General features: G+C 45.6%; 2 pseudogenes across 2 annotated transcripts; both read left to right on the forward strand.

Moving 5' to 3' along the window:
• The first annotated feature begins 5,957 nt into the window (after positions 1 to 5,957).
• On the forward strand, positions 5,958 to 18,450 carry LOC310799836 (4-galactosyl-N-acetylglucosaminide 3-alpha-L-fucosyltransferase 9 pseudogene; annotated as a pseudogene). Its single transcript has 2 exons — positions 5,958 to 7,030; positions 18,445 to 18,450. The product of its transcript is annotated as a 4-galactosyl-N-acetylglucosaminide 3-alpha-L-fucosyltransferase 9 pseudogene (transcript).
• Positions 18,451 to 18,453: 3 nt separating this feature from the next.
• LOC310799847 (4-galactosyl-N-acetylglucosaminide 3-alpha-L-fucosyltransferase 9 pseudogene) lies at positions 18,454 to 20,533 on the forward strand (annotated as a pseudogene). The gene is made up of 2 exons: positions 18,454 to 19,512; positions 20,516 to 20,533. The product of its transcript is annotated as a 4-galactosyl-N-acetylglucosaminide 3-alpha-L-fucosyltransferase 9 pseudogene (transcript).
• The last annotated feature ends 288 nt before the right edge of the window (positions 20,534 to 20,821 follow it).

A 20,821-nucleotide genomic window follows, 5' to 3' on the forward strand; every position in this document is an offset into this window, starting at 1 on the left:
GCATTAATAAATGGTTAATTACAGATAAGTAATGTTTTTTCAGCACTTTAATGTGTTAATGAAGTGTTAGTTAAGGCATACATGTTTTCAACTTTACAATAAGGGTCACAAAGAGCATTAATAAATGGTTAATTACAGATAAGTAATGTTTTTTCAGCACTTTAATGTGTTAATGAAGTGTTAGTTAAGGCATACATGTTTTCAACTTTACAATAAGGGTCACAAAGAGCATTAATAAATGGTTAATTACAGATAAGTAATGTTTATTCAGCACTTTAATGCGTTAATGAAGTGTTAGTTAAGGCATACATGTTTTCAACTTTACAATAAGGGTCACAAAGAGCATTAATAAATGGTTAATTACAGATAAGTAATGATTTTTCAGCACTTTAATGTGTTAATGAAGTGTTAGTTAAGGCATACATGTTTTCAACTTTACAATAAGGGTCACAAAGAGCATTAATAAATGGTTAATTACAGATAAGTAATGTTTATTCAGCACTTTAATGCATTAATGAAGTGTTAGTTAAGGCATACATGTTTTCAACTTTACAATAAGGGTCACAAAGAGCATTAATACATGGTTTATTACAGGTAAGTAATGCTTATTAGGCACACTCAAGCTTTTATTAAGTGTTACTTAAGGGATATATGTTTGCAACTTTACAATAAGGGTCACAAACAGCATTAATATATGGTTAATTACAGTTAAGTAATGCTTATAGAACATGCATATAAATTACGGCCACATGAAGAAACGGAACCAGCAAACCTCAAATTAACGTTAATTAAGGGTTAATGGATGCTTATTAAGCACTACTAGTCATGTTAATTACGGTGTGTTAATTAATGCTTATTAAGCATTAACCAACCCTTACTTAATGCACATTAGTTAATGTTAATTAAGGGTTAATTAAGGCTTACTAAGCTTTACTAACCCTGTTAATTCATGTTAATTCATGCTTATTAAGCATTAACTAAGCATTAATTAACCCTTAATTAATGTACCCTTATTGTAAAGTGTTACCCAGATGGGTTAGTAGATGTAGTTTTACCAAAAACAATGGCATCATTTTAATCGTGTTAATAATAGTCTGAAAATTCCCTTAATGCTATAGTCCATATACTTTGACATGCAATGTTTCCATTGCTAATTCAGGCTGATGAAAGACTTTTGAAAAAGAAAGTAGAGCACACACATCTGTTCTGTAGGGCAGGTGCAGGACAAACCTCCGATCAACGTGAAAAAGAAAACAGAGTCTGGGCCGCACACTGCATAGACTATGGTCTCTATCTTCCCCATGGCCTTAGGCGCTAAACTGGCATTAAACGCAAAAAAACACGCTTTGCGCCTGTCTCAGGATTTATGTTTTTCTATCTTCCCAACTGGCGCTAATTTTGCGGTTAGCGCTTTTCAAAACCAGGCCTTATTCAGTGCGCCGCCCCAGGGATGTACCCACGGCCTTATTCAATCACTCTTTCTGCCGCTATCTCACTCTCTCTCCCCCCTCTCTCTCTCACTCCCTCTTTCCCTCTCTCCCTCTCTCTCGCACGTCAATTTCTGCCCCTATAGCGCGCTGCAACCATCAGATCTGAAATGTAGGCTACACCACAGAATGACAGAACCATCACTATTTTGGAAGAAAGGCCACATTAATTTATATGTAGGTGTGACCTCTGTGTTGTGTCGCCATGGGCAAAGGAATCTCTCGGAGCCAGTCAGATTTGGAGTAACAGCCAGGTTTACTGTATTTTTGAAGAAGGAAATGAGGTAGGATCAGTCATCTGGTGGACAACAGCGCATGCTCTGTCTAAAGGAAATCCTCCATTTTGCTCTAATAGGATTACAGTATGTTTACATTCTTGAAAATACATACTCTCTACAATACTTTACAAGACATTGACGTGTGATCGTATAGTGGATTTAGATTCATGTAAATAAAATATTTGAAACAAAATAAAAACTGTCCTTCACTTTACATGTACAAGGAAAACATAAACAAACATTTTTTTAGACAGATTTCTCAACCCAGACTGTTACATTTTTTAGTATTTATCATTATATAAAAAACGATTATTTAACTTCATTAACATGTAACAAAGAAAACAATAAACAATATAATATGCCTCATCTGCCTGTTTACAATATTATACACTGCAACATACCTGTATTTTTGACAAAGGACATGAGGTAGGATCAGGCATCTGAGCCCTATACTACGAAGCTATCTTAACAGATCCGCGATCTGTCACTTTGATCTGGTTTGACTGAACAGGATCAAAGCTACCTAGTTTAACGATACTACGACGCTGGTTTTCTACTCGATAACTGAAGCTGGATTTATCTGGGATCGGCCTGTGCACGTGCACGTTTTTTGCTCGTGCACAGGCGCGCGTCCACGCGAAAGAGGCGCGCTAGCCAATCACCATATGAACAGCTGAGTTGGTCCACGGGCAGGCACACCCATTTCCTTCTCTGTTCTCTCCTCCTCCACATTTCCTATTTTCTCCCCACCTCCCCCCTCTCCTCCGTCTATATTGTTCATTCTCTCCCCACCTCCTCCCTCCCCCTGCTCTCTTCTCCCCCACACCTCCCCTCCCTTCCCCTCTCCTGCTCTCTCCTCTTGCTCCTTCCCCACCTCCTATACCCTCCAGCATCTCCCATTCCCTCCCCACCCCATCACTCTCTCACATTCCCCCTGCTCTTCTCCCTTCTCCTGCTCTCTCCTCTGCTCTCCCCTCATTCCTATATTTTCTATATTATCAATTGTTCAAATGTTATCTTTATTCTGTATATTCTTGTTACTGTTGTGTCAGCTAGAATTATCTAGACATACTTTCTGTGAAGCCCTCTGAGACATGCTTGTGAATTAGGGCTATATAAATAAACTTGACTTGACTTGACTTGACTCATTCAATGAGCGCAGTGTGATCAGAGTTTTTAGCGGATATTTAATGTAGCCTATGTCAGAATGGATATAGTCTGCTGAAGGACTGTCTAAAGCTGCCGCTTGTATTCACATCAGTCATTTGATTTACTTTGATCAGCGATTTCTGTCTCCTACAGCAGATTTTTGCAAGTGTAAATGTGTAATCTCAGTCTATAAATTTCCACAATCTGTAAGCCTATTTAGACCATAGATTTAGAAACGCACGCTCAATGAATAATGATCTCTATCACTCATTATGTGTGTGGTTGCACTGATCGAATAATTCATATATAAAATAATGATAGCCTAATATAAAAGAGAAAACTGCTGAACTGAATTGAGACGATGCGGGCAGAGTTTTCATTGATAAAAACTAGCCTATTTTTGCTCATATATTGGCATACAGCCTACAGGACACAGTTCCAGCTGAAACATGCAAGAGTAGCCTGCATATTTAGTATTGGGGCTATCCCATATTTATCCCATATCTATATTATATGTATAGGCTTTTCTGGCATGTAGGAGAATATCACCCTCACTCCATTTGAGGCTCCGTTTATGATATGCGCTGCGGTGATTAATAGTGATCATATTTCTCCACGCATCGTTCAGCTGTTAAGACATAAAGTGGTAAGTAGGCTTAATTTAATTATGTAGCCTACAGAGCCACGAATGTTTTTTTTGTTCTATTCTCAGTTGACTGCAATCTATTTTTCATATGGCGATCTTATATGAATGGTGAGTTACTCCAGAGAGCCGATTATATGGGTCTGTCATGGATTTTGATCTTATCCTCTGAAGCTAAGCTGGTCGGGACCAGGTTAGCTTTGCAGCGTGAGTTGCCATGGTGATTGAACTAGGTTAGAAGTTAACTTGCTTTGTAGTACGGCTAAACCAGGTTCAAACTCAAACTTACTCGGATAAGGCATTAATCTAGCTACGTAGTACAGGCCTCTGGTGGACAACAGCGCATGCTCTGTCTGGAAAGAGGGCAATCATGTTAACTAGCTGTACTGGAGATATTTCTACTGATGATAAAACACATGAAAACAAATAGCTAACTTGACAATACATGGCGAAATGAACCTAATACATTTATTCTTCAACTCAATACAGCCAGCTCAATTTTTAAGTGCTTTTGAAGTTAGTAAACATTGTTTTGTCCACGGACATTCACAGACACGTACCTCAAGGAAATCCTCCATTTTGCTCCAAGGATTACCCAGAATGCGTCGCCCTTACTACTCAATACAGGTACCATTTTCAAACAGCAGGTGGCGGAGTTGTCCCATTTAGCGGGATTTAACCTGAACCATTTCAACTATATATTGTAGCGATCCAGGGTTTGACATGTCTGTGGGGATTACGACGTTACGTGAAGGCAGCGTACCAGACGCTGTTAGTGCCACTTCCTGTCTCGTGGTGAAGTCAGTCTGTATATGTGGGAGAGCTGGCTGGTTGTGTGTAGAGCTAGCAGCGAAGCTACCGCTAGGAGCTGTGTGTGAAGCCAAGAATAAAAGCCCTGTACCAACGATAAGTCTCCTGGTTCCTTGGACGAATACCCGATTCGCTACAATATGTTACATAGGCACTAGGCAGGCACAATGACCGATTAAAAAAAAGTTGTTATACCGTAGTTTTGAGCCCCTGTCATTCAGAGGCTGTTGCAGCATCCTACCTCATACCTGTCTGCTGTGCAGAGGGGGAGAAGAAAAAGGCAGTGAGAGAAAACGATGCAATGATTCTGTCCAAACTTTCACCAATCTAATCTCATCATGACATCCAGGGATAGGCTATATTTTTCTAGCCGATGCGTTTAGAACATTCTTCTCACTTTGATCTTGCTATAGTGTACCGTATTTACATGCTTGCTGTATTTAAACTGCCGTGAGATTTGTTTAAGGAGCATAATGGACAGACGGAGATGGAAGTGGGCAGAGAGGGAGGGGGGAGCTCAGAGCACTTTGGTCGGGCTTTTCTGACTGGACTGGTTCGCTCCGTGGAATCGGAGCTTGAAAGAGAAGAGTGTGATTCGTTTACTGCAGTTCGCCAATGGCCACAGTTGTGAATAATTCTACGCTTAAAAGGCATGGTTAAATGGTTAACGCCGGCTTTAGCGCCGAGGACAAATTAGGGAATGCGCCTGACCACGCCCACTAATAGCGCTGCGCCAGGCCTTAAATTAGCATTTAAGGCCAGGGGGGAGATAGAGCCCTATGTGCCCAGTCTCTCCCCCCCTTTTTTACTCCTTTTTGTTTTTTGTTTTTTTAACAGGCTAATTCAGGCTGATGAACTTTTTTTTTTTTTTTTTTTTTTTTTACATCTCGTCTCTTGTAGCCATTATTTCCTTTTAGGTCCCTGTACAACAAGTGTTTCTGAAAAGTATAACAAATATTTTGTATTTATTAGCATAGAATTTGTTGCCAATTATTAAGAACTACAAAAACTTTTTAAACACACAGATTGGTTCTAGCAATAAATTGTAATGACCTGTGTTTCAAATATGGCCCTACAGCTCACCACTTGCTTGCACCTACTCTGTACTTGCTCACGCAATTTCTGAAATCACTATTTGTTCAGTAAATAGGATCCAAGCTATGGTGTACTGTTCATGCCCAGATGTAGATGGGGGCAGCTGTAGCTCAGGAGGTAGAGCGGGTCGTCCACTAATCGCTTTGGATAAAAGAGGTCGGTGGTTCGATTCTCGCCTCCTCCAGTCTGCATGTCGAAGTGTCCTTGGGCAAGATACTGAACCCCAAATTGCTCCTGATGGTGTGCAGCACCCTGCGTGGTAGCCTGCCGCCATCGGTGTATGAATGGATGAATGAACCTACTGATTGTAAAGCGCTTTGGATAAAGGCGCTATATAAATGCAGGCCATTTACCATTTACCATGTAGAAGGAACATGTTGCAAGTTCCTCAGTTGAACGGCTCCATCCACCACTGGGCAGTCTTGCATAAAGTCTGAATTAGATAGAACCATTCTCAAATCAGATGTTCTGTTCTCTCTCCAGGGGTAAACCATCATGTCTTCTTCAGTCTTCCAGAGGAGACACTTTATCTTCAGCAGCCTCATACTGATGTGTTTTCTGGGCGTCTTCATCATGTACTACAAGCCTGACATCAACTTCTCCACTTTTGGCAATTGTATGTTCCCTCAAAAGGAGGAAGCTCCTCCCTGCCCTGCAGTCCACTGTGCAGAGGCAGACCAGGCCCACGTCTCGGCACCAAACTGTTCCTCAGAGCAGCACATGAATCCACACTACAATCACAGCCAGGAGGTCCAGGCTGCAGGTGGGGAAGCAGAGCGAGAACCTGACACGATCGTTTTGATCTGGATGTGGCCGTTTGGCCACAGGTTTGATCTCAGCTGCAGTGTGTTGAACATCACAGGATGTCACCTGACAGATGACAAGGCTGCTTACAGCAAGGCCCACGGTGTCCTCTTCCATCACAGGGACATCCACGGACAGGCCGACCTGCCGCAGGAGCCGCGTCCATGGTTCCAGAAATGGGTGTGGTTTAATATGGAGTCACCTGCTAACTCACCTCAAATCCCTAAGCTCAATCACTTGTTCAACTTGACATGCAATTATCGCCTGGATTCAAATATTCCAGTGCCTTACGGGTCATTGGTTCCAGTGACTCATGAGGATGAGAGTTTCAAACTACCGGTGAAGGACAAATTGGTCTGCTGGATTGTGAGCAACTGGAACCCAAGGTACAAGAGAGTGGAGTTTTACAATGAGCTGAAAAAGCATGTAAAGATAGAGGCTTATGGAGGTGCATTTAACCGACGTTTAAATAATCAAGAATATGTCAAGATAATGTCTAGTTGTAAATTTTACCTCTCATTTGAAAACTCTATCAACAAAGACTACATCACAGAGAAGTTACGGTATATATGCCCATGATGCTGGGGACTGTGCCTGTAGTTCTGGGCACCAGCAGACAAAACTATGAGGATCATGTCCCAGGAGACTCTTTCATCCACGTGGATGACTTTGCCACACCGAAGGAGCTGGCGGAGAGGCTGCATCACCTCGACGACACTCATGCCGAGTACATGAGGTACTTTAACTGGAGAGACACATACAAGGTCAGGACAATAGGGTTTGGCCCTGAACAAGCATGTTTAACATGTAGTTACTTACAAAAACACAGAGGCTACCAAGCTTTTCATGGTCTCAACAATTGGTACTGGGGTCAGTAGTCGATTTGAGGAGTGATGCGAGGCGATGCCATCCCCCTTGAAGAAAAACACATCCTGTTTGTAACACTGTCCCTTTCATCCCTCTTTATGGCACAAAGATACAGAAATGTGTGAGCCACTTATCATTACATGTTTTTTCATTGTTTGATGGCACAGCAAAACCTTCATGCTGCTATGACACATTGAAGATATTATTGTGGCTATTATAAATGGGCTGGTGGGCAGGTAGATCTGCGGGAGTTCTTCAAAAAGAATAGTCATAATGATTATTTTCAACAAAAGAGAAACAGAGAATTTGCTAGTTGTCCTTTTAAGACCCAAATTATAGTTGCTGTCACATGTACAGTACTGTATAATCGTTAGCATTAGTTTGAATGACTTTGTGGAAAGTATAATAATAAATAATAATAATAAAAAATAATAATAATAACAATTTGCAGGATGAGACTAGCATCATTCACATTAAGAATTAACATACTGTTTACGTTTACAGAAACACAGTTTTGTAAAAAAAAAAAATGCCCGCCAAGGTTAATATTAACGTGTGTTTTTCTTGTTTGTATTTTCTGGAATTATGTTGTGTTTGTAGGGGTGGGGGGTAATGTGGAAGTGTTTTGTACTTCTATATGAGTGATGTATGTGCATACTGTTTTTGTATGGTAGTCTTATTTGATTTTTATCTATTTGTTTACATGTCCGATGGGCGATTTCTTTACACATAGGTAACTTCCCATGCAGGTTAACCCTTCTAATTTAATTGCTTTCCGATTGGGAATGAATATCTCATAGTATTCTGGTTTCTATGGTTAGTGTGCCACCCTCTTGCTGTTATTGTTGTTGTTGTTGTTGTTGTTGTTGTTGTGTCTGTTTGTTGTTGTCTTGCTTTTTTTGTTCTGTTGAATAAAATCACACCCACGTGTTGAAGTAAGAAAAGAAAAAAACAATTAACAAACTGAAGAGAAGCAGAAACATTAGGGTTGTGCTACAACCCAGGTTTTACGAGTGAGAACGAGAGCTCTCACTAGTGCAGACCTGGGCAAAAGGCGGCCCGCGGGCCACATGCGGCCCGCGCTGGAATTGAAAAAAAAAAAAAAAAATGTGTTTTTTTTTTGTTGTTTTTTTTACAGTGCACCTGAATGCAACATGCAAGGTACCCGCTGAATAAGTGTCCAAATGTTCATGCCATTCTGGCCAATACTCCACTTCTGTTATAACATTTCAGTCTGGTATGGAATATCTTTCAATAATCTTTATGACTAAAAGGCTAAAAGTAATCTCATGTGTAAGAAATGACTGTTCTACTTTGAAGTAAAAATGGAAATAATTAACTTGTTGGTTTTGGATTTATTTAGCTTCAAGAGTGCATTTTTGTTCGTGTGACCCTCAACACAGGCTTTGAGAATCCCGGGCCACTTACTGATACTTATGCTTAAATTAACACACTCATATTCTGGTTTATTTAAAGAAAAACATTTTGGCTAGTGGAAATTCTAATTGGCTGGTAACTATAAAATATAGCAGCCATATTGGCAGGTGGTCAAAAAAGTTAATGACATAGGAGTGAGTGAGAAAAGGATCAAATATTGGTGTTTAAGACTGAATAATGACATCACAACTGTTAATTTAAAATGAGGTATTCCTCTAAACCTGACTTCAAATGCCCCCAAAAAATTTGCGCCGGCGCCGTTCGGCCCCCAACGCTCAGCAAAATCTGGCGCTCTGGTAGCGAGGACATTTTTTTGTGGTCCTCTCTATCATCAAAGTTCCTGGGTTACGGCATGACAATATTTGTTCGGCCCCCAGCAACAATCTGGGTTTCTCATGTGGCCCCCCATGAAAAATAATTGCCCACCCCTGCACTAGTGCCTTAAACGCTGCAACGCAGCCCTATGGAAGACTGTTATTTTGCTCCAAAATTACTTTTCATTAAAACCTGACCACCCACCCGTAGGTGGCGTGGTACCCCCTGGGACTGACACGGATCCACGTGACTACGTCACGTCCTGCCAGCCCAGGGAATAATCACTCTAATTTCTTCCAGCCCGCTGAGATCCGACGCACCCCGTGACGCATCGACACAGCAAGGCTGGGTAGTGAGAGCTCTCGTTCTCACTCGTAAAACCTGGGTTGTAGCACAACCCTAATGTTTTACTTCGTTTCGAACTCAAGCTCTCACTAGTGCCTCCATTCAACCAACCTTGCTGCCGGGAGCACCCCACAGGGCGACCCGAAAGGCACCGGTGAACCACGGCCATATGGCAACGTTTATGCCTAACCGTCTGACATATTAGAGTGGCAACGATACTACTTTCTTGCCACCGACAGCACCGCGTGCGCGAACTGCGCACCGGACACGTCGAGACTGTAGTACCTGACAAAAGTGTGATGAGAGGACCATGAGGCCGCGGCACACATGTCCTCCACCGACACACCGCGCAACAACGCAGAGGATGTCGCAACACCTCGCGTAGAAAGCGCCTTGATACCCTCCTGGGGAACCTTGCCCACGGCAGAGTATGCCAACGCGATCGCCTCCACTATCCAGTGTGATAAGCGATCCTTGGAAAGGGGTCCGCCCTGGGCCCTTTGCCCAAAGCAAACCAACAGCTGATCTGTAATGCGTAAAGAACGCGTCCTGGCCACATAGGCCGAGAGCGCCCTTACGGGGCACAGCAGGAGCAAACGTCTCTCCTCGCCCGTCTCTAACTGAACGGCGGGGGACAGAATGCTGATAAGTCTATGACCATAGACCTAAAACTGACATTAATAATCTTAGGTTGGTAAGCCGGGTTAGGTCGCAACGTAACCCTGCGCCCATCATTACCACACAGGCCTGCTGCACCGAGAGGGCAATCAGGTCACCAACTCTCTTTCCTGACGACAAGGCCAGCAGCAGCGCGGTCTTTAAAGACAGAACCCTTAAATCGGCGGAGTCCAAGGGCTCAAACGGATGACCCGTTAGCCCGTCCAGCACCGTAACCAGGTCCGATTTTGGGGAAAAAACGCACCGCGACGGCGGGCGCAGTTTACGCGCCCCCTTCATGAGGCGCAAGACCAAAGGGTACGCCCCCACGGGGCTCCCTTCAATTCCCCTATGGCAAGCAGAATCGCGGCTACGTACACCTTAAACGACTGCAGGGACTGACCCGCGTCAAGCAGGCTCTGATGGAAACAGAGAACTGGTCGCACACTGCACTTCACTGGATCCACGCCCTTACTTGCTGCATAGTGCATCCCACATTATCAGGCAAGCCCTGGGCTAGCAACTGGTCCTGTTCAGGAGCCAGACCGCTAGCTTCCACCTGCCTGGGGAGGGGTGGAACACCTCCCCCTCCGCCTGGGATAGGAGATCGGCCCGTACCGGCAATGCCCAGGGCGGATCTTGCGCCAGGGAGACCAGGTCCGCAAACCATGTCTGCCTGTGCCAAACAGACTAAAACGAGCCGGAGGCGCTGTTCCCTCACCCTGTCCAACACCTGACGGATCAGGGGGGGTCGGGGGAAACGCATAGAGCCCCTCCCTCGGCCACGCGTGCGCTTTTAGCGCGTCATGACCTAACGGGGGCTATCCTCCTGGATCGAGAACCACAGTGGGCAGTGTGTCGCGCGCCGCGATGCGAGAGATCGACGCAGGCGCGACCAACCCTGGCCCAAACCTGTTCCATCACCCGAGGGTGGAGGCACCACTCCGTATAACGGGGATTGCCTCGAGACAGCAGGCCGGTCGTAACTCCGCCGTCCCGGCAGATAGACCGCTGACACTGAAAGGAGACGGGGATACACCCACAGGTGAATCCCCGCTATGGTTCAGCGCCCCCGACCGCACACCGCCCTGTTTGTTCAGGTGGGCGATCGCTGCCCTATTGTCCGAGGGAATCAGCACATGGTGCCCATGTGTGAGCCGCTGGAAGTGTTACCTCCGCAGGCCGGGGGGACTGCGGAGGCAACGTTCTCTTTCGAGTCTGGCCGCACGCGGACTTGTCCGGCAGTGCGGTCCCCAAGAGAGCTCCCAACCAACAATGGGCCCACGGCGCCATTGACGGTGGGCTTGTCCTGAGGCAGAGCCCGGCGAATCGCCTTCAGCTCTAGCACGTTTATGTGGTGAAGCTCCTGAGCCTCCCACCGGCCGTTCGCCGAAAAATGCCCGCAAATCGCACCCCCTCCCCAGAGGGAGGCGTCTGTGCGAATCACCATCCTGAGCGGGACAGGGCCCCACCGAGTACCTCTCGAGAGGTAACGGGGGTCCGCCCATATAGCCAGCGCCTGCCAGGCCTGACCTGTCAGAGGAACCCTGCGATGACGGTCCCCGGCCGAGTCCAGGCGAAGCCTGAGAACCATATTTGGACCACGAGAGCATGTGTAGCCTCCCTAGCGGGAGCACATGCAGTGCTGAGGCCATCAGGCCCAACATCACTGTGCACTGATGCACTGACACCGAGGGCACAGACCTAACGTCCTTGGCTTGCTGTCCGAACCGTGCGAGCCTGTCGCTCAGGCGAAAGGCTCGCAGGAAGTATAGCTCGAGCCCCAGGAAGGTCGCCGCCTGCGCTGGGACGAGGCAACTCTTCTGCCAGTTCACCAAAAACCCTAAGGTTTGCCGGTGATCGGTCACCACCTTGGTATGTTCCGCGGCACAGACCCTCGAGTCGGCCGCTAAGAGAACGTCATTGAGATATAGGAAGACGCGGATCCCCCTCGCGCGGAGGGGAGCCACGGCTGCCTCCACGCACACCGTGAGGGTTCGCGGGCTCAAAGACATGCCGAATGGCCGTGAGAGGCTACGCCCCCCCGCCGCATGGACAGTTCCGTAGAAGCTGTGCATGCTGGGGGAGAACTTCTTACGCAAGCTCCGCCTACTGACGCGCTGTTGTATCGAAGTAACCCCCCCCCCCCCCCCCCCTGCCGTGCGCCTTTCGCAGGCTGGGGGGACTGCGGAGGTAACGTTCTCTCTCGAGACGCACGTGGACTTGTCCGACAGTGCGGCCCCCAGGTGAGCTCCCGACCAGCAATGAGCCGTTGGTGCCATTGATGGTGGGCTGTCCTAGGAGCCTCTAGCCGAGGCCAGGCCGTAGCCATGGACCAAGGCGAGCCTTGATGCTGGGTATGAGACCCTGGGCGAGCTCCCGACCGAACTCGGGCCTTGGGCACCGAGGACGGTGGGTCTAAAGCTACAAGCCGCAGGCTGGAACTAAGCCCAGCCTTGGTGAGCCAACCGGTGGGCTTGACCTGGGCGCTGCCAACCGAGGCCAGGCCGTGGCCATGGACCAAGGTGCGCTGTGCCCCCAGCCAGGCTCCCTGCACTTGCAGGGGGCGCCCCAACAAGGGAGTGCGACCCATGGAGAGCTCCCAACCACCCCGGGCCTTGGGCACCAAGGGCGGTGGGCTTGTCCTTAGAGCTACAAGCCAAAGGCTGGCACTGAGCCCAGACCTTGGCGAGCTGTAAGCCCTGCTGGACGCGTAGCGCCAGCAAGGAGCAGTATGTCTATTGTAGCGGAGGTATCTCGCGCCCAATGTACTTAGCACACAGGTACTAACTGCACGGGTGCACGCCAGCTATCTGCAAAATGCTATCGTTCTGTGCTAAACAGTACTAAATATTGCTATCTGCACCTATGCAAGGCAAGCTAGCTTTAACACTTCTTTGAGAGCGGACCTTGGTCAGCTCTAAAGAGCTTAGCTGCGGACAAAACCGAAGGTTCAAGGCGCCTGTGCAGCGTGCTTGTGCCCAAGGCCGAACACGCACTTAACGTGCCGATTCATACTCGGCCAAGTAGTTTTACACACGGCCCATCCCCTCCCTGACCTTCCCTGCTCAGTAGCAAGAGGAAGCAGGAAGCTAACCACTAATAGCAAGCTCCCGCAGGGCGCACCCTATTAGCGGGAGTACTGCTTAAGCAAGCTAGCAAGAAGCACAGGCTAGACAGTAAGCAACCCGGAGGCTAGCGAACGTGCGCGTGCAATGGTAACGTAAGCGGCAATAGCCCATCCCGAAGGGGGGGCACCAATACCCACAACCTGTTAACCCGAGAGAACAGACGTGGAAGCCACTAGCTAAGCTAGCATAAGCACTGAGAGACAAGCGTGCGCTAACACAAGCCTGCGCACAGGCCGGTGCAGCGCGTCTCTACCCTGAGTAACACGGGGAAGCAAGCGTGACCGCAAGCAAAGGCCCGCGGCCCGCAAAGCTAGTCAATCTCAGAAGAAACTCCTCAGCGGGAGTTGCAATCTAGTAGATGCTAATTGCACGAGGCAAGCAACACTTAGCAGACAAGCAAGCTGGCTAAGATGGCGTAAGTACTGAGAGAAGCGGCCCACACAAGGTGCGGGGCGAGCTCACATAGCTAGCGAATCGCCCAGCTAAAATCTCAGACGCCAGTAAAAGCTACACTACATTTATGCCTGTGCAGCGTGCTCCTGCCCTTAGGCATGAACACATCAAATTATTTGTGCCGGTCGTAACCGGTAGCCTCACAGCTAATACAGCACCTAGCTGTTCCCCCCTCTCTCTGCTAACAGGAAAACGGGGTTACACATCGCTAGATACTGGCTGCACGGGAGCAAGCTAGCTAACTAGCTATTTCACTGAAGAGCATGGCTACTAGCTACTACTCTCGCTTAAGGCGCGCCCTACACAGAGGTAGCTGGCGCGAAGAACTTAGCACACAGACACTAACTGCACGTGTGCACGTTAGCTATCTGCCACAATAACCGGGTGCGTTACCCTGTCTGGGGACGCAGCCAGATATGGAGTGCTACAAGGTAGTCCAAGCTAGCTGCACTGAGCAAACTAGCTAACTATCTAACGCGCGCGCTCTAAAGCCGGCGTTCCTAAAGTACCTAGCAACAGAAACAACCGCACGGATGCAGCTAGCTATCTGTGACAACTGTGCTATTTAGCCTGTTGTTCTAGTGCTAACGGTACAAGCTATTCTGCATGTATGCAAACCTAGCTAGAGTTATGAGTGCAGACCTGAGTCATGCGCTCAAGCCTAACAACGTTACCCCGTTTCCGGGGAAACGTTTCACATCGACTGCACGGCGGCAGCTGACAACAGTTAACTAAGGAAGATACTCTTAGCTTTTTAGATGACTTGTTCCGACGCCGCAGGGTGAAGGGTACAGGGTCGGGTCTCCGAAGCCTGCTTTATCCCGTCCACGCGACCCTCTTGAGGTGGGCAAGTCAGCCGGAACGAGCCTAGTATCTAAAGCTATATAATATAACTCCTCGTTAACCGCGGAGCTTTCACAAAACACGTCTTCACAGCGGCTGGAAGAAAGCGGAAGTGATTATTCCCTGGGCTGGCAGGACGTGACGTAGTCACGTGGATCTGTGTCAGTCCCAGGGGGTACCACGCCACCTACGGGTGGGTGGTCAGGTTTTAATGAAAAGTAATTTTGGAGCAAAATAACAGTCTTCCATAGGGCTGCGTTGCAGCGTTTAAGGCACTAGTGAGAGCTTGAGTTCGAAACGAAGTAAAACCGAGAGAGAAGTAATTTCTCTTTTGGCCCAGCAAGCCGCTTGGCGTCAGTAGCTCTGTCTGTAACGTAACGTTAACGAGTCTGCAAAAAAACTGCGAGTTTGACAGTTGTAAAACGTTATTAGCTAGCCCTACATAAAACAAACACAGAAGAAAGGCTAGATACGTCGGACAAGCATGTTTACCAACCGTTTGAACATTTAAATTGAAAGTAGTCGGCCGAAAACAACGAGAGAGTTTGACAGCATTTATTTGACAACACGCACATTTAAACCTGCCGCCTTCCCGAAGTGGTACCCGGAAGTATTTTAAATATATTAAATATAGTATATTTTTATAGTATATTAAAGAGATTTAATAAGGAAGTATAAAGTACATTTGTACTGAGACCAGTTTACAAACAATGTACATCTTCAAAGGAATAGACAGGGGCACAAAAAACGCAACGGGTTTCAACCTCTCTGGTCTTCGTCAGGCTGCCTGGGCCCAGTTGCACAAAGCACCTTAGGTTAAGATTTCCCTTAGAGTCAGAGTTAAGGTGTCCATAAAATAGAATCGGCTGCACAAAACACCCTTAAATCTTCTCCATAAGGTTAAACATTTTAAGGAAAACATAAGCAGAAGATTTAAGGGTGTTTTGTGCAGCCGATTCTATTTTATGGACCCCTTAACTCTGACTCTAAGGGAACTCTTAACCTAAGGTGCTTTGTGCAACTGGACCCTGGTCTTCATCAGGCTGTAAAGGCCTTTACAGCCTGGTCTTCGTCAGGCTGTAAAGGCCTTTACAGCCTGATGAAGACCATATAGGTTGAAAACGACGTGCTGGGAGCCAGGATGATCCCATTGTGAAATATAGTGATTTTTCTGAAATGTGTTATAACGAGCCAATTACATTTTCCTTTGCATCTACATTAAACTATTAATATATTTAAAAAATATACTTTTTGCATGGTTATTATTATGGTGTGTCCCCACCATTATGGTGTAGCAAAGTTCAGGCCTTTTGGCTGGGAGCACCAAATGAATATTGCTGCTACTGTTGGAGGTTAGCTCTTTGCTCTTTGCTCTTTTATGTGTAGGATGGTTAAAACAGACTCACTAAAACATCAATAAAACACTCTCATAAAAATAGACAGACATACAGTTGATGTGCTCATAAAGTTCTGCGAAGAGGAGGAAAGAAGGGTCTTTGGTTGTCAGTGTAACTTTTACTGAGAGGATCTGAACTATCTGATACAACTTTCTACATCAAGGTGAGTTTTACTCAAGGTTTCTTATTGCAATATTGGGAAAGCCTTCATAGATCAGTTCATGACTATATTTGTCAAGTTGAAATGAAAAGTTGTTTCATCATGTAAGTAGATCAGTTAGTAGATGTAGTTTTACCAAAAACAATGGCATCATTTTAATCGTGTTAATAATAGTCTGAAAATTCCCTTAATGCTGAGTAGTCCATATACTTTGACATGCTATGTTTCCATTGCTAGTTCAGGCTGATGAAAGACTTTTGAAAAAGAAAGTGGAACGCACACATCCGTTCTGTAGGGCAGGTGCAGGACAAACCTCCGATCAACGTGAAAAAGAAAACAGTCTGGACTGCATACTGCATAGACTATTGCAACTACTATTGCATTTATGTCCCATCATGTAATTCTGACCTTCTTAGAGACACAAAACCCTGAGTGAAACACACATCTCTCAGAATCATTCCCCTGGCCGTTTGGCCATTCAAATATCTGCCTCCATTGAGGCAGCATAATAAGTGCATTATAAAGGATTTATTAACCTTAATAAGGCACTGTTCTCGCTTTAGATCTGGTACCTACAAAAAGCATAATAAGTGCATAACAAATTATTTATTAACCTTAATAAGGCACTGTTCTCACTTTAGATCCGGTACCTGCAAAAAGCATAAGTGCATAATAAAGGATTTATTAACCTTAGTAAGGCACTGTTCTCGCTTTAGATCCGGTACCTGCAAAAAGCATAGTTAACGATTAATAAGTGCATAGTTAACTGCTAATAAGGTATTAAACTATTTAAGCTTAATGAAGTAACAAAACCAGCTAGGAAAGGTGGTTATAAAGTGCTTATAAATGTCTTATAAGCTACCAATAAATATGTTTATAATGCAATTATTAACACTTATATAGTATTATTAACACAATAATAGTGTTAATAAGCACCTTATAAGAGCCTTATTGCCTATTAATTAACGCTTATTAATAGAACCTTAATATAAAGCGTCACCAAAACAAATATTTTGTATTTATTAGCATGGAATGAGTTGCCAATTATTAAGAACTACAAAAACTTTTAAACACACAGGTTGGTTCCAGCAATAAATTGTAATGACCTGTGTTTCAAATATGGCCCTACAGCTCACCACTTGCTTGCACATACTCAGTACTTGCTCATGCAATCTCTGAAATCACTATTTCGTCTGTAAATAGGATACAAGCTATGGGGCTCTATTTACCCCCTGGCCTTAAATTTGCGCTTATGGTTGGGCGCAGCGCTATTAGTGGGCGTGGTCAGGCGCATTCCCTAATTTTTCTGTGACGCTAAAAGCCAGAGTGCACGGCGCTAACCATTTAACCACGCCTTTTTAAGCGTAGAATTATTCACAAGTGTGGCCATTGGTGATCCCCGGTAAACCAATCACATTCTTCCCTTCCAAGCTCCCGATCCACGGAGCCACTCCAGTCCGGGTGTGGCTGCATGCTGTCATCTCTCCATGCCAATTTGGACATCTCTGCGCATCACAGATCATAGCCTGAATAAAACGATTCAACCTACAGGCAAATACAGATCTGTTCAGCAGGGCTGATGGTCTCCCTGTACAATATAGAACGTTAACTATCGGTGACATTCCTGATACCATCCACTTCCATGATCTTTATATGTTGTAAACACATAACTTTCACAATAGTGAACAAGCCCCCCGCACTCTGCTCATTCAGTGCAGGGTTAGTTTTATAACTTGTAGGCTACCTGCTGCTCCTGCACATCACAGCACAGGCTAAATGATGCGACATAAATATACATTATGTATGGCATAAATGTGTTTTTATTGAAAAAGTACGTGTCAAGTAAGCTAAGTATTTGCGACGGCTATATATACGACCTGGATTACATGTATGTTTCACATAGGGTTGTTTTGAATTTTATGTTTTATTTTGTCCAATATTGAAATGTTCTAGAATTGCATGTTGTGTTAACATAAATATTATTTATATCTATTACTTAGCCTACTTAGCCTGATTTGGTTGCTTTTTCTTGTCAAAATGTATTAAGCCCCAATGCATGCTGGGAGAGATGCAAATTTGTGTCTGTGTGTGGCGTTTGTTAGGGGAGGGAGGCACACAAGGTGCCGTGGGTGCATCCGCGGCCCACAGAAATAAGGCCTGGTTTTGAAAAGCGTTAACCGCAAACTTAACGCCCGTCGGGAAGATCGCTTTAGGCTGGTATTTAAGGCCGAAACGCCCATTCTGGCCTATTCTGGCACTGCGCCACGCCTCTTCAGCATAAAGCGCATTTCGGGGTATAAAAACATGACGGTATCTTCCCGACAGCCCAAACTGATCGACGTGGGACAATAGCGGTAGGCAGGCGTAAAGCGTGTTTTTTTTGCGTTTAAGGCCAGTTTAGCGCCTAAGGCCACTTTAAGTTGAATCAACCCCTGCCCTAAACAATTTATTTTATGTGCAAGAGTTGAACAGCTCCCTCCACCACTGGGCAGTGTTGCATAAAGTCTGAATCAGATAGAACCATTCTCAAATCAGATGTTCTGTTTGGAGTCATGGTTCTGTTCTCTCTCCAGGAGTAAGCCATGTCTTCTTCAGCCTTCCATGGGAGCCAACTGCGTCACTTTGTCTTCAGCAGCCTCATACTGATGTGTTTTCTGGGCCTTTTCATCTTGTACTACAAGCCTGACATCAACTTCTCCACTTTCGGCAATTGCATGTTCCCTCCCTGTCCTGCAGTCCAGTGTGCAGAGGCAGACCAGGCCCAGGTCCCAACAACAAAATGTTCCTCAGAGCAGCACAGGAATCCACACTACAATCCCAGCCAGGAGGTCCAGGCTGCAGGTGGGGAAGCAGAGCAAGAGCCTGACACGATCGTTTTGATCTGGATGTGGCCGTTTGGCCACAGGTTTGATCTCAGCTGCAGTGTGTTGAACATCACAGGATGTCACCTGACAGATGACAAGGCTGCTTACAGCAAGGCCCACGGTGTCCTCTTCCATCACAGGGACATCCACGGACAGGCCGACCTGCCGCAGGAGCCGCGTCCATGGTTCCAGAAATGGGTGTGGTTTAATATGGAGTCACCTGCTAACTCACCTCAAATCCCTAAGCTCAATCACTTGTTCAACTTGACATGCAATTATCGCCTGGATTCAAATATTCCAGTGCCTTACGGGTCATTGGTTCCAGTGACTCATGAGGATGAGAGTTTCAAACTACCGGTGAAGGACAAATTGGTCTGCTGGATTGTGAGCAAGTGGAACCGAAGGTACAAGAGAGTGGAGTTTTACAATGAGCTGAAAAAGCATGTAAAGATAGAGGCTTATGGAGGTGCATTTAACCGACGTTTAAATAATCAAGGGTATGCTAAGATAATGTCTAGTTGTAAATTTTACCTCTCCTTTGAAAACTCTATCGACAAAGACTACATCACAGAGAAGTTATATAAGCCCATGATGCTGGGGACTGTGCCTGTAGTTCTGGGCACCAGCAGACAAAACTACGAGGATCATGTCCCAGGAGACTCTTTCATCCACGTAGATGACTTTGCCACACCGAAGGAGCTGGCAGAGAGGCTGCATCACCTCGACCACACTCATACCGAGTACATGAGGTACTTTAACTGGAGAGACACATACAAGGTCAGGACAACAGTGTTTGGCACTGAACAAGCATGCTTAACATGTAATTACTTACAAAAATGTAAAGGCTACCAAGCTTTTCATGGTCTCAACAATTGGTACTGGGGTTAACTTTAGACCAAACACATCAGCAGTATGACAGTCTCCAGAAGAGACACTTAACAACAGTTTCCAACACCCTCCTTTGTTCACATAGCCTACATGAGGGCAACAAGTCTGAGACATCGTTTAGTGAAGGCTGATTCGACATAAGGCAGGGATGGACCCAGTTTGGTCTCAATGGGCCAGACAAAGAAAATCAATCCATAATAACTTATAAATAACAATCCCAATTTTCCTGAGTCTTTTAGTGTAAAGAATTAGGCCTACAGGTACATAAGAACACGGTTTCACATAAGGTTATCTCAGCTGTAGGCCTATCATATCAAATCAACTGTCTAACTGTTCCTTTGGGAGCGAATATTGGATTGAACATACTTTCTGGTTTGCAGGAATCTGAACCAGCTTGTGCCAGGCAACTCAAACTTCCTCTTCAGTAGATCAAAGGATGCAAAATGACTGACTGAAGTTTAGTGATTTCATTTATGATGCCATACGTAATGTTGTCACGTTGGAGGGCTATAAGAGTCAGCTCTGCCAGCTTCACACTGTCAGATTGTAGAATCATCCATTGCCAGTCCACGTTTACTTACAGCTTTTACGGCCGTCATGTGTCTGTGAATGAATCCACCGGACCCTGGCCTAACACACACTATCTATAACCATAAAGCCTGAAGGGAAAGAAGATGGCGTGGCCTCATGTCGGTTTCCTGTTATTTACTGCAGTAGCGGTGGTTGTGGTCTGGATGCTGCCTGTAACTTTTAAAAATGCCACCCATAATTGTGGAAATACACTGGACCTAATTTTCACAAAGGGCATTGATGCTGATGTGTCATCTATTGTACAGGTCCCAGTTTCTGATCACTCCTGTGTCTTTTTCAATGTTTCCTCCTGTACTCCAAGGAAGTGTTTAGAGCCTGACACATATACGTATCGCCGTATTGATAGCAATGCTAAAACTACTCTGGCTGAGTGTTTACCTGACCTACTTGATTGCTGTAATACATTCTCTGGTTCTCTTAATAATCTCGCTGACTATGTTAACAGTGCCTTGTGCAACTCGCTTGACGCTGTCGCTCCTCTCACAACCAGGAAACAAAGCCGGGTAAAATCAGCGCCATGGTTTACAGATGACACCCGTGCACTCAAACAGAGCTGCAGGAAACTTGAGCGCAACACTGACCTCTCGCCTTGCCTGGACTGAAAATT

Source organism: Poromitra crassiceps (genome assembly GCF_964638095.1).
Source record: "Poromitra crassiceps genome assembly, chromosome: 2".
Lineage (NCBI taxonomy): Eukaryota > Metazoa > Chordata > Actinopteri > Beryciformes > Melamphaidae > Poromitra > Poromitra crassiceps.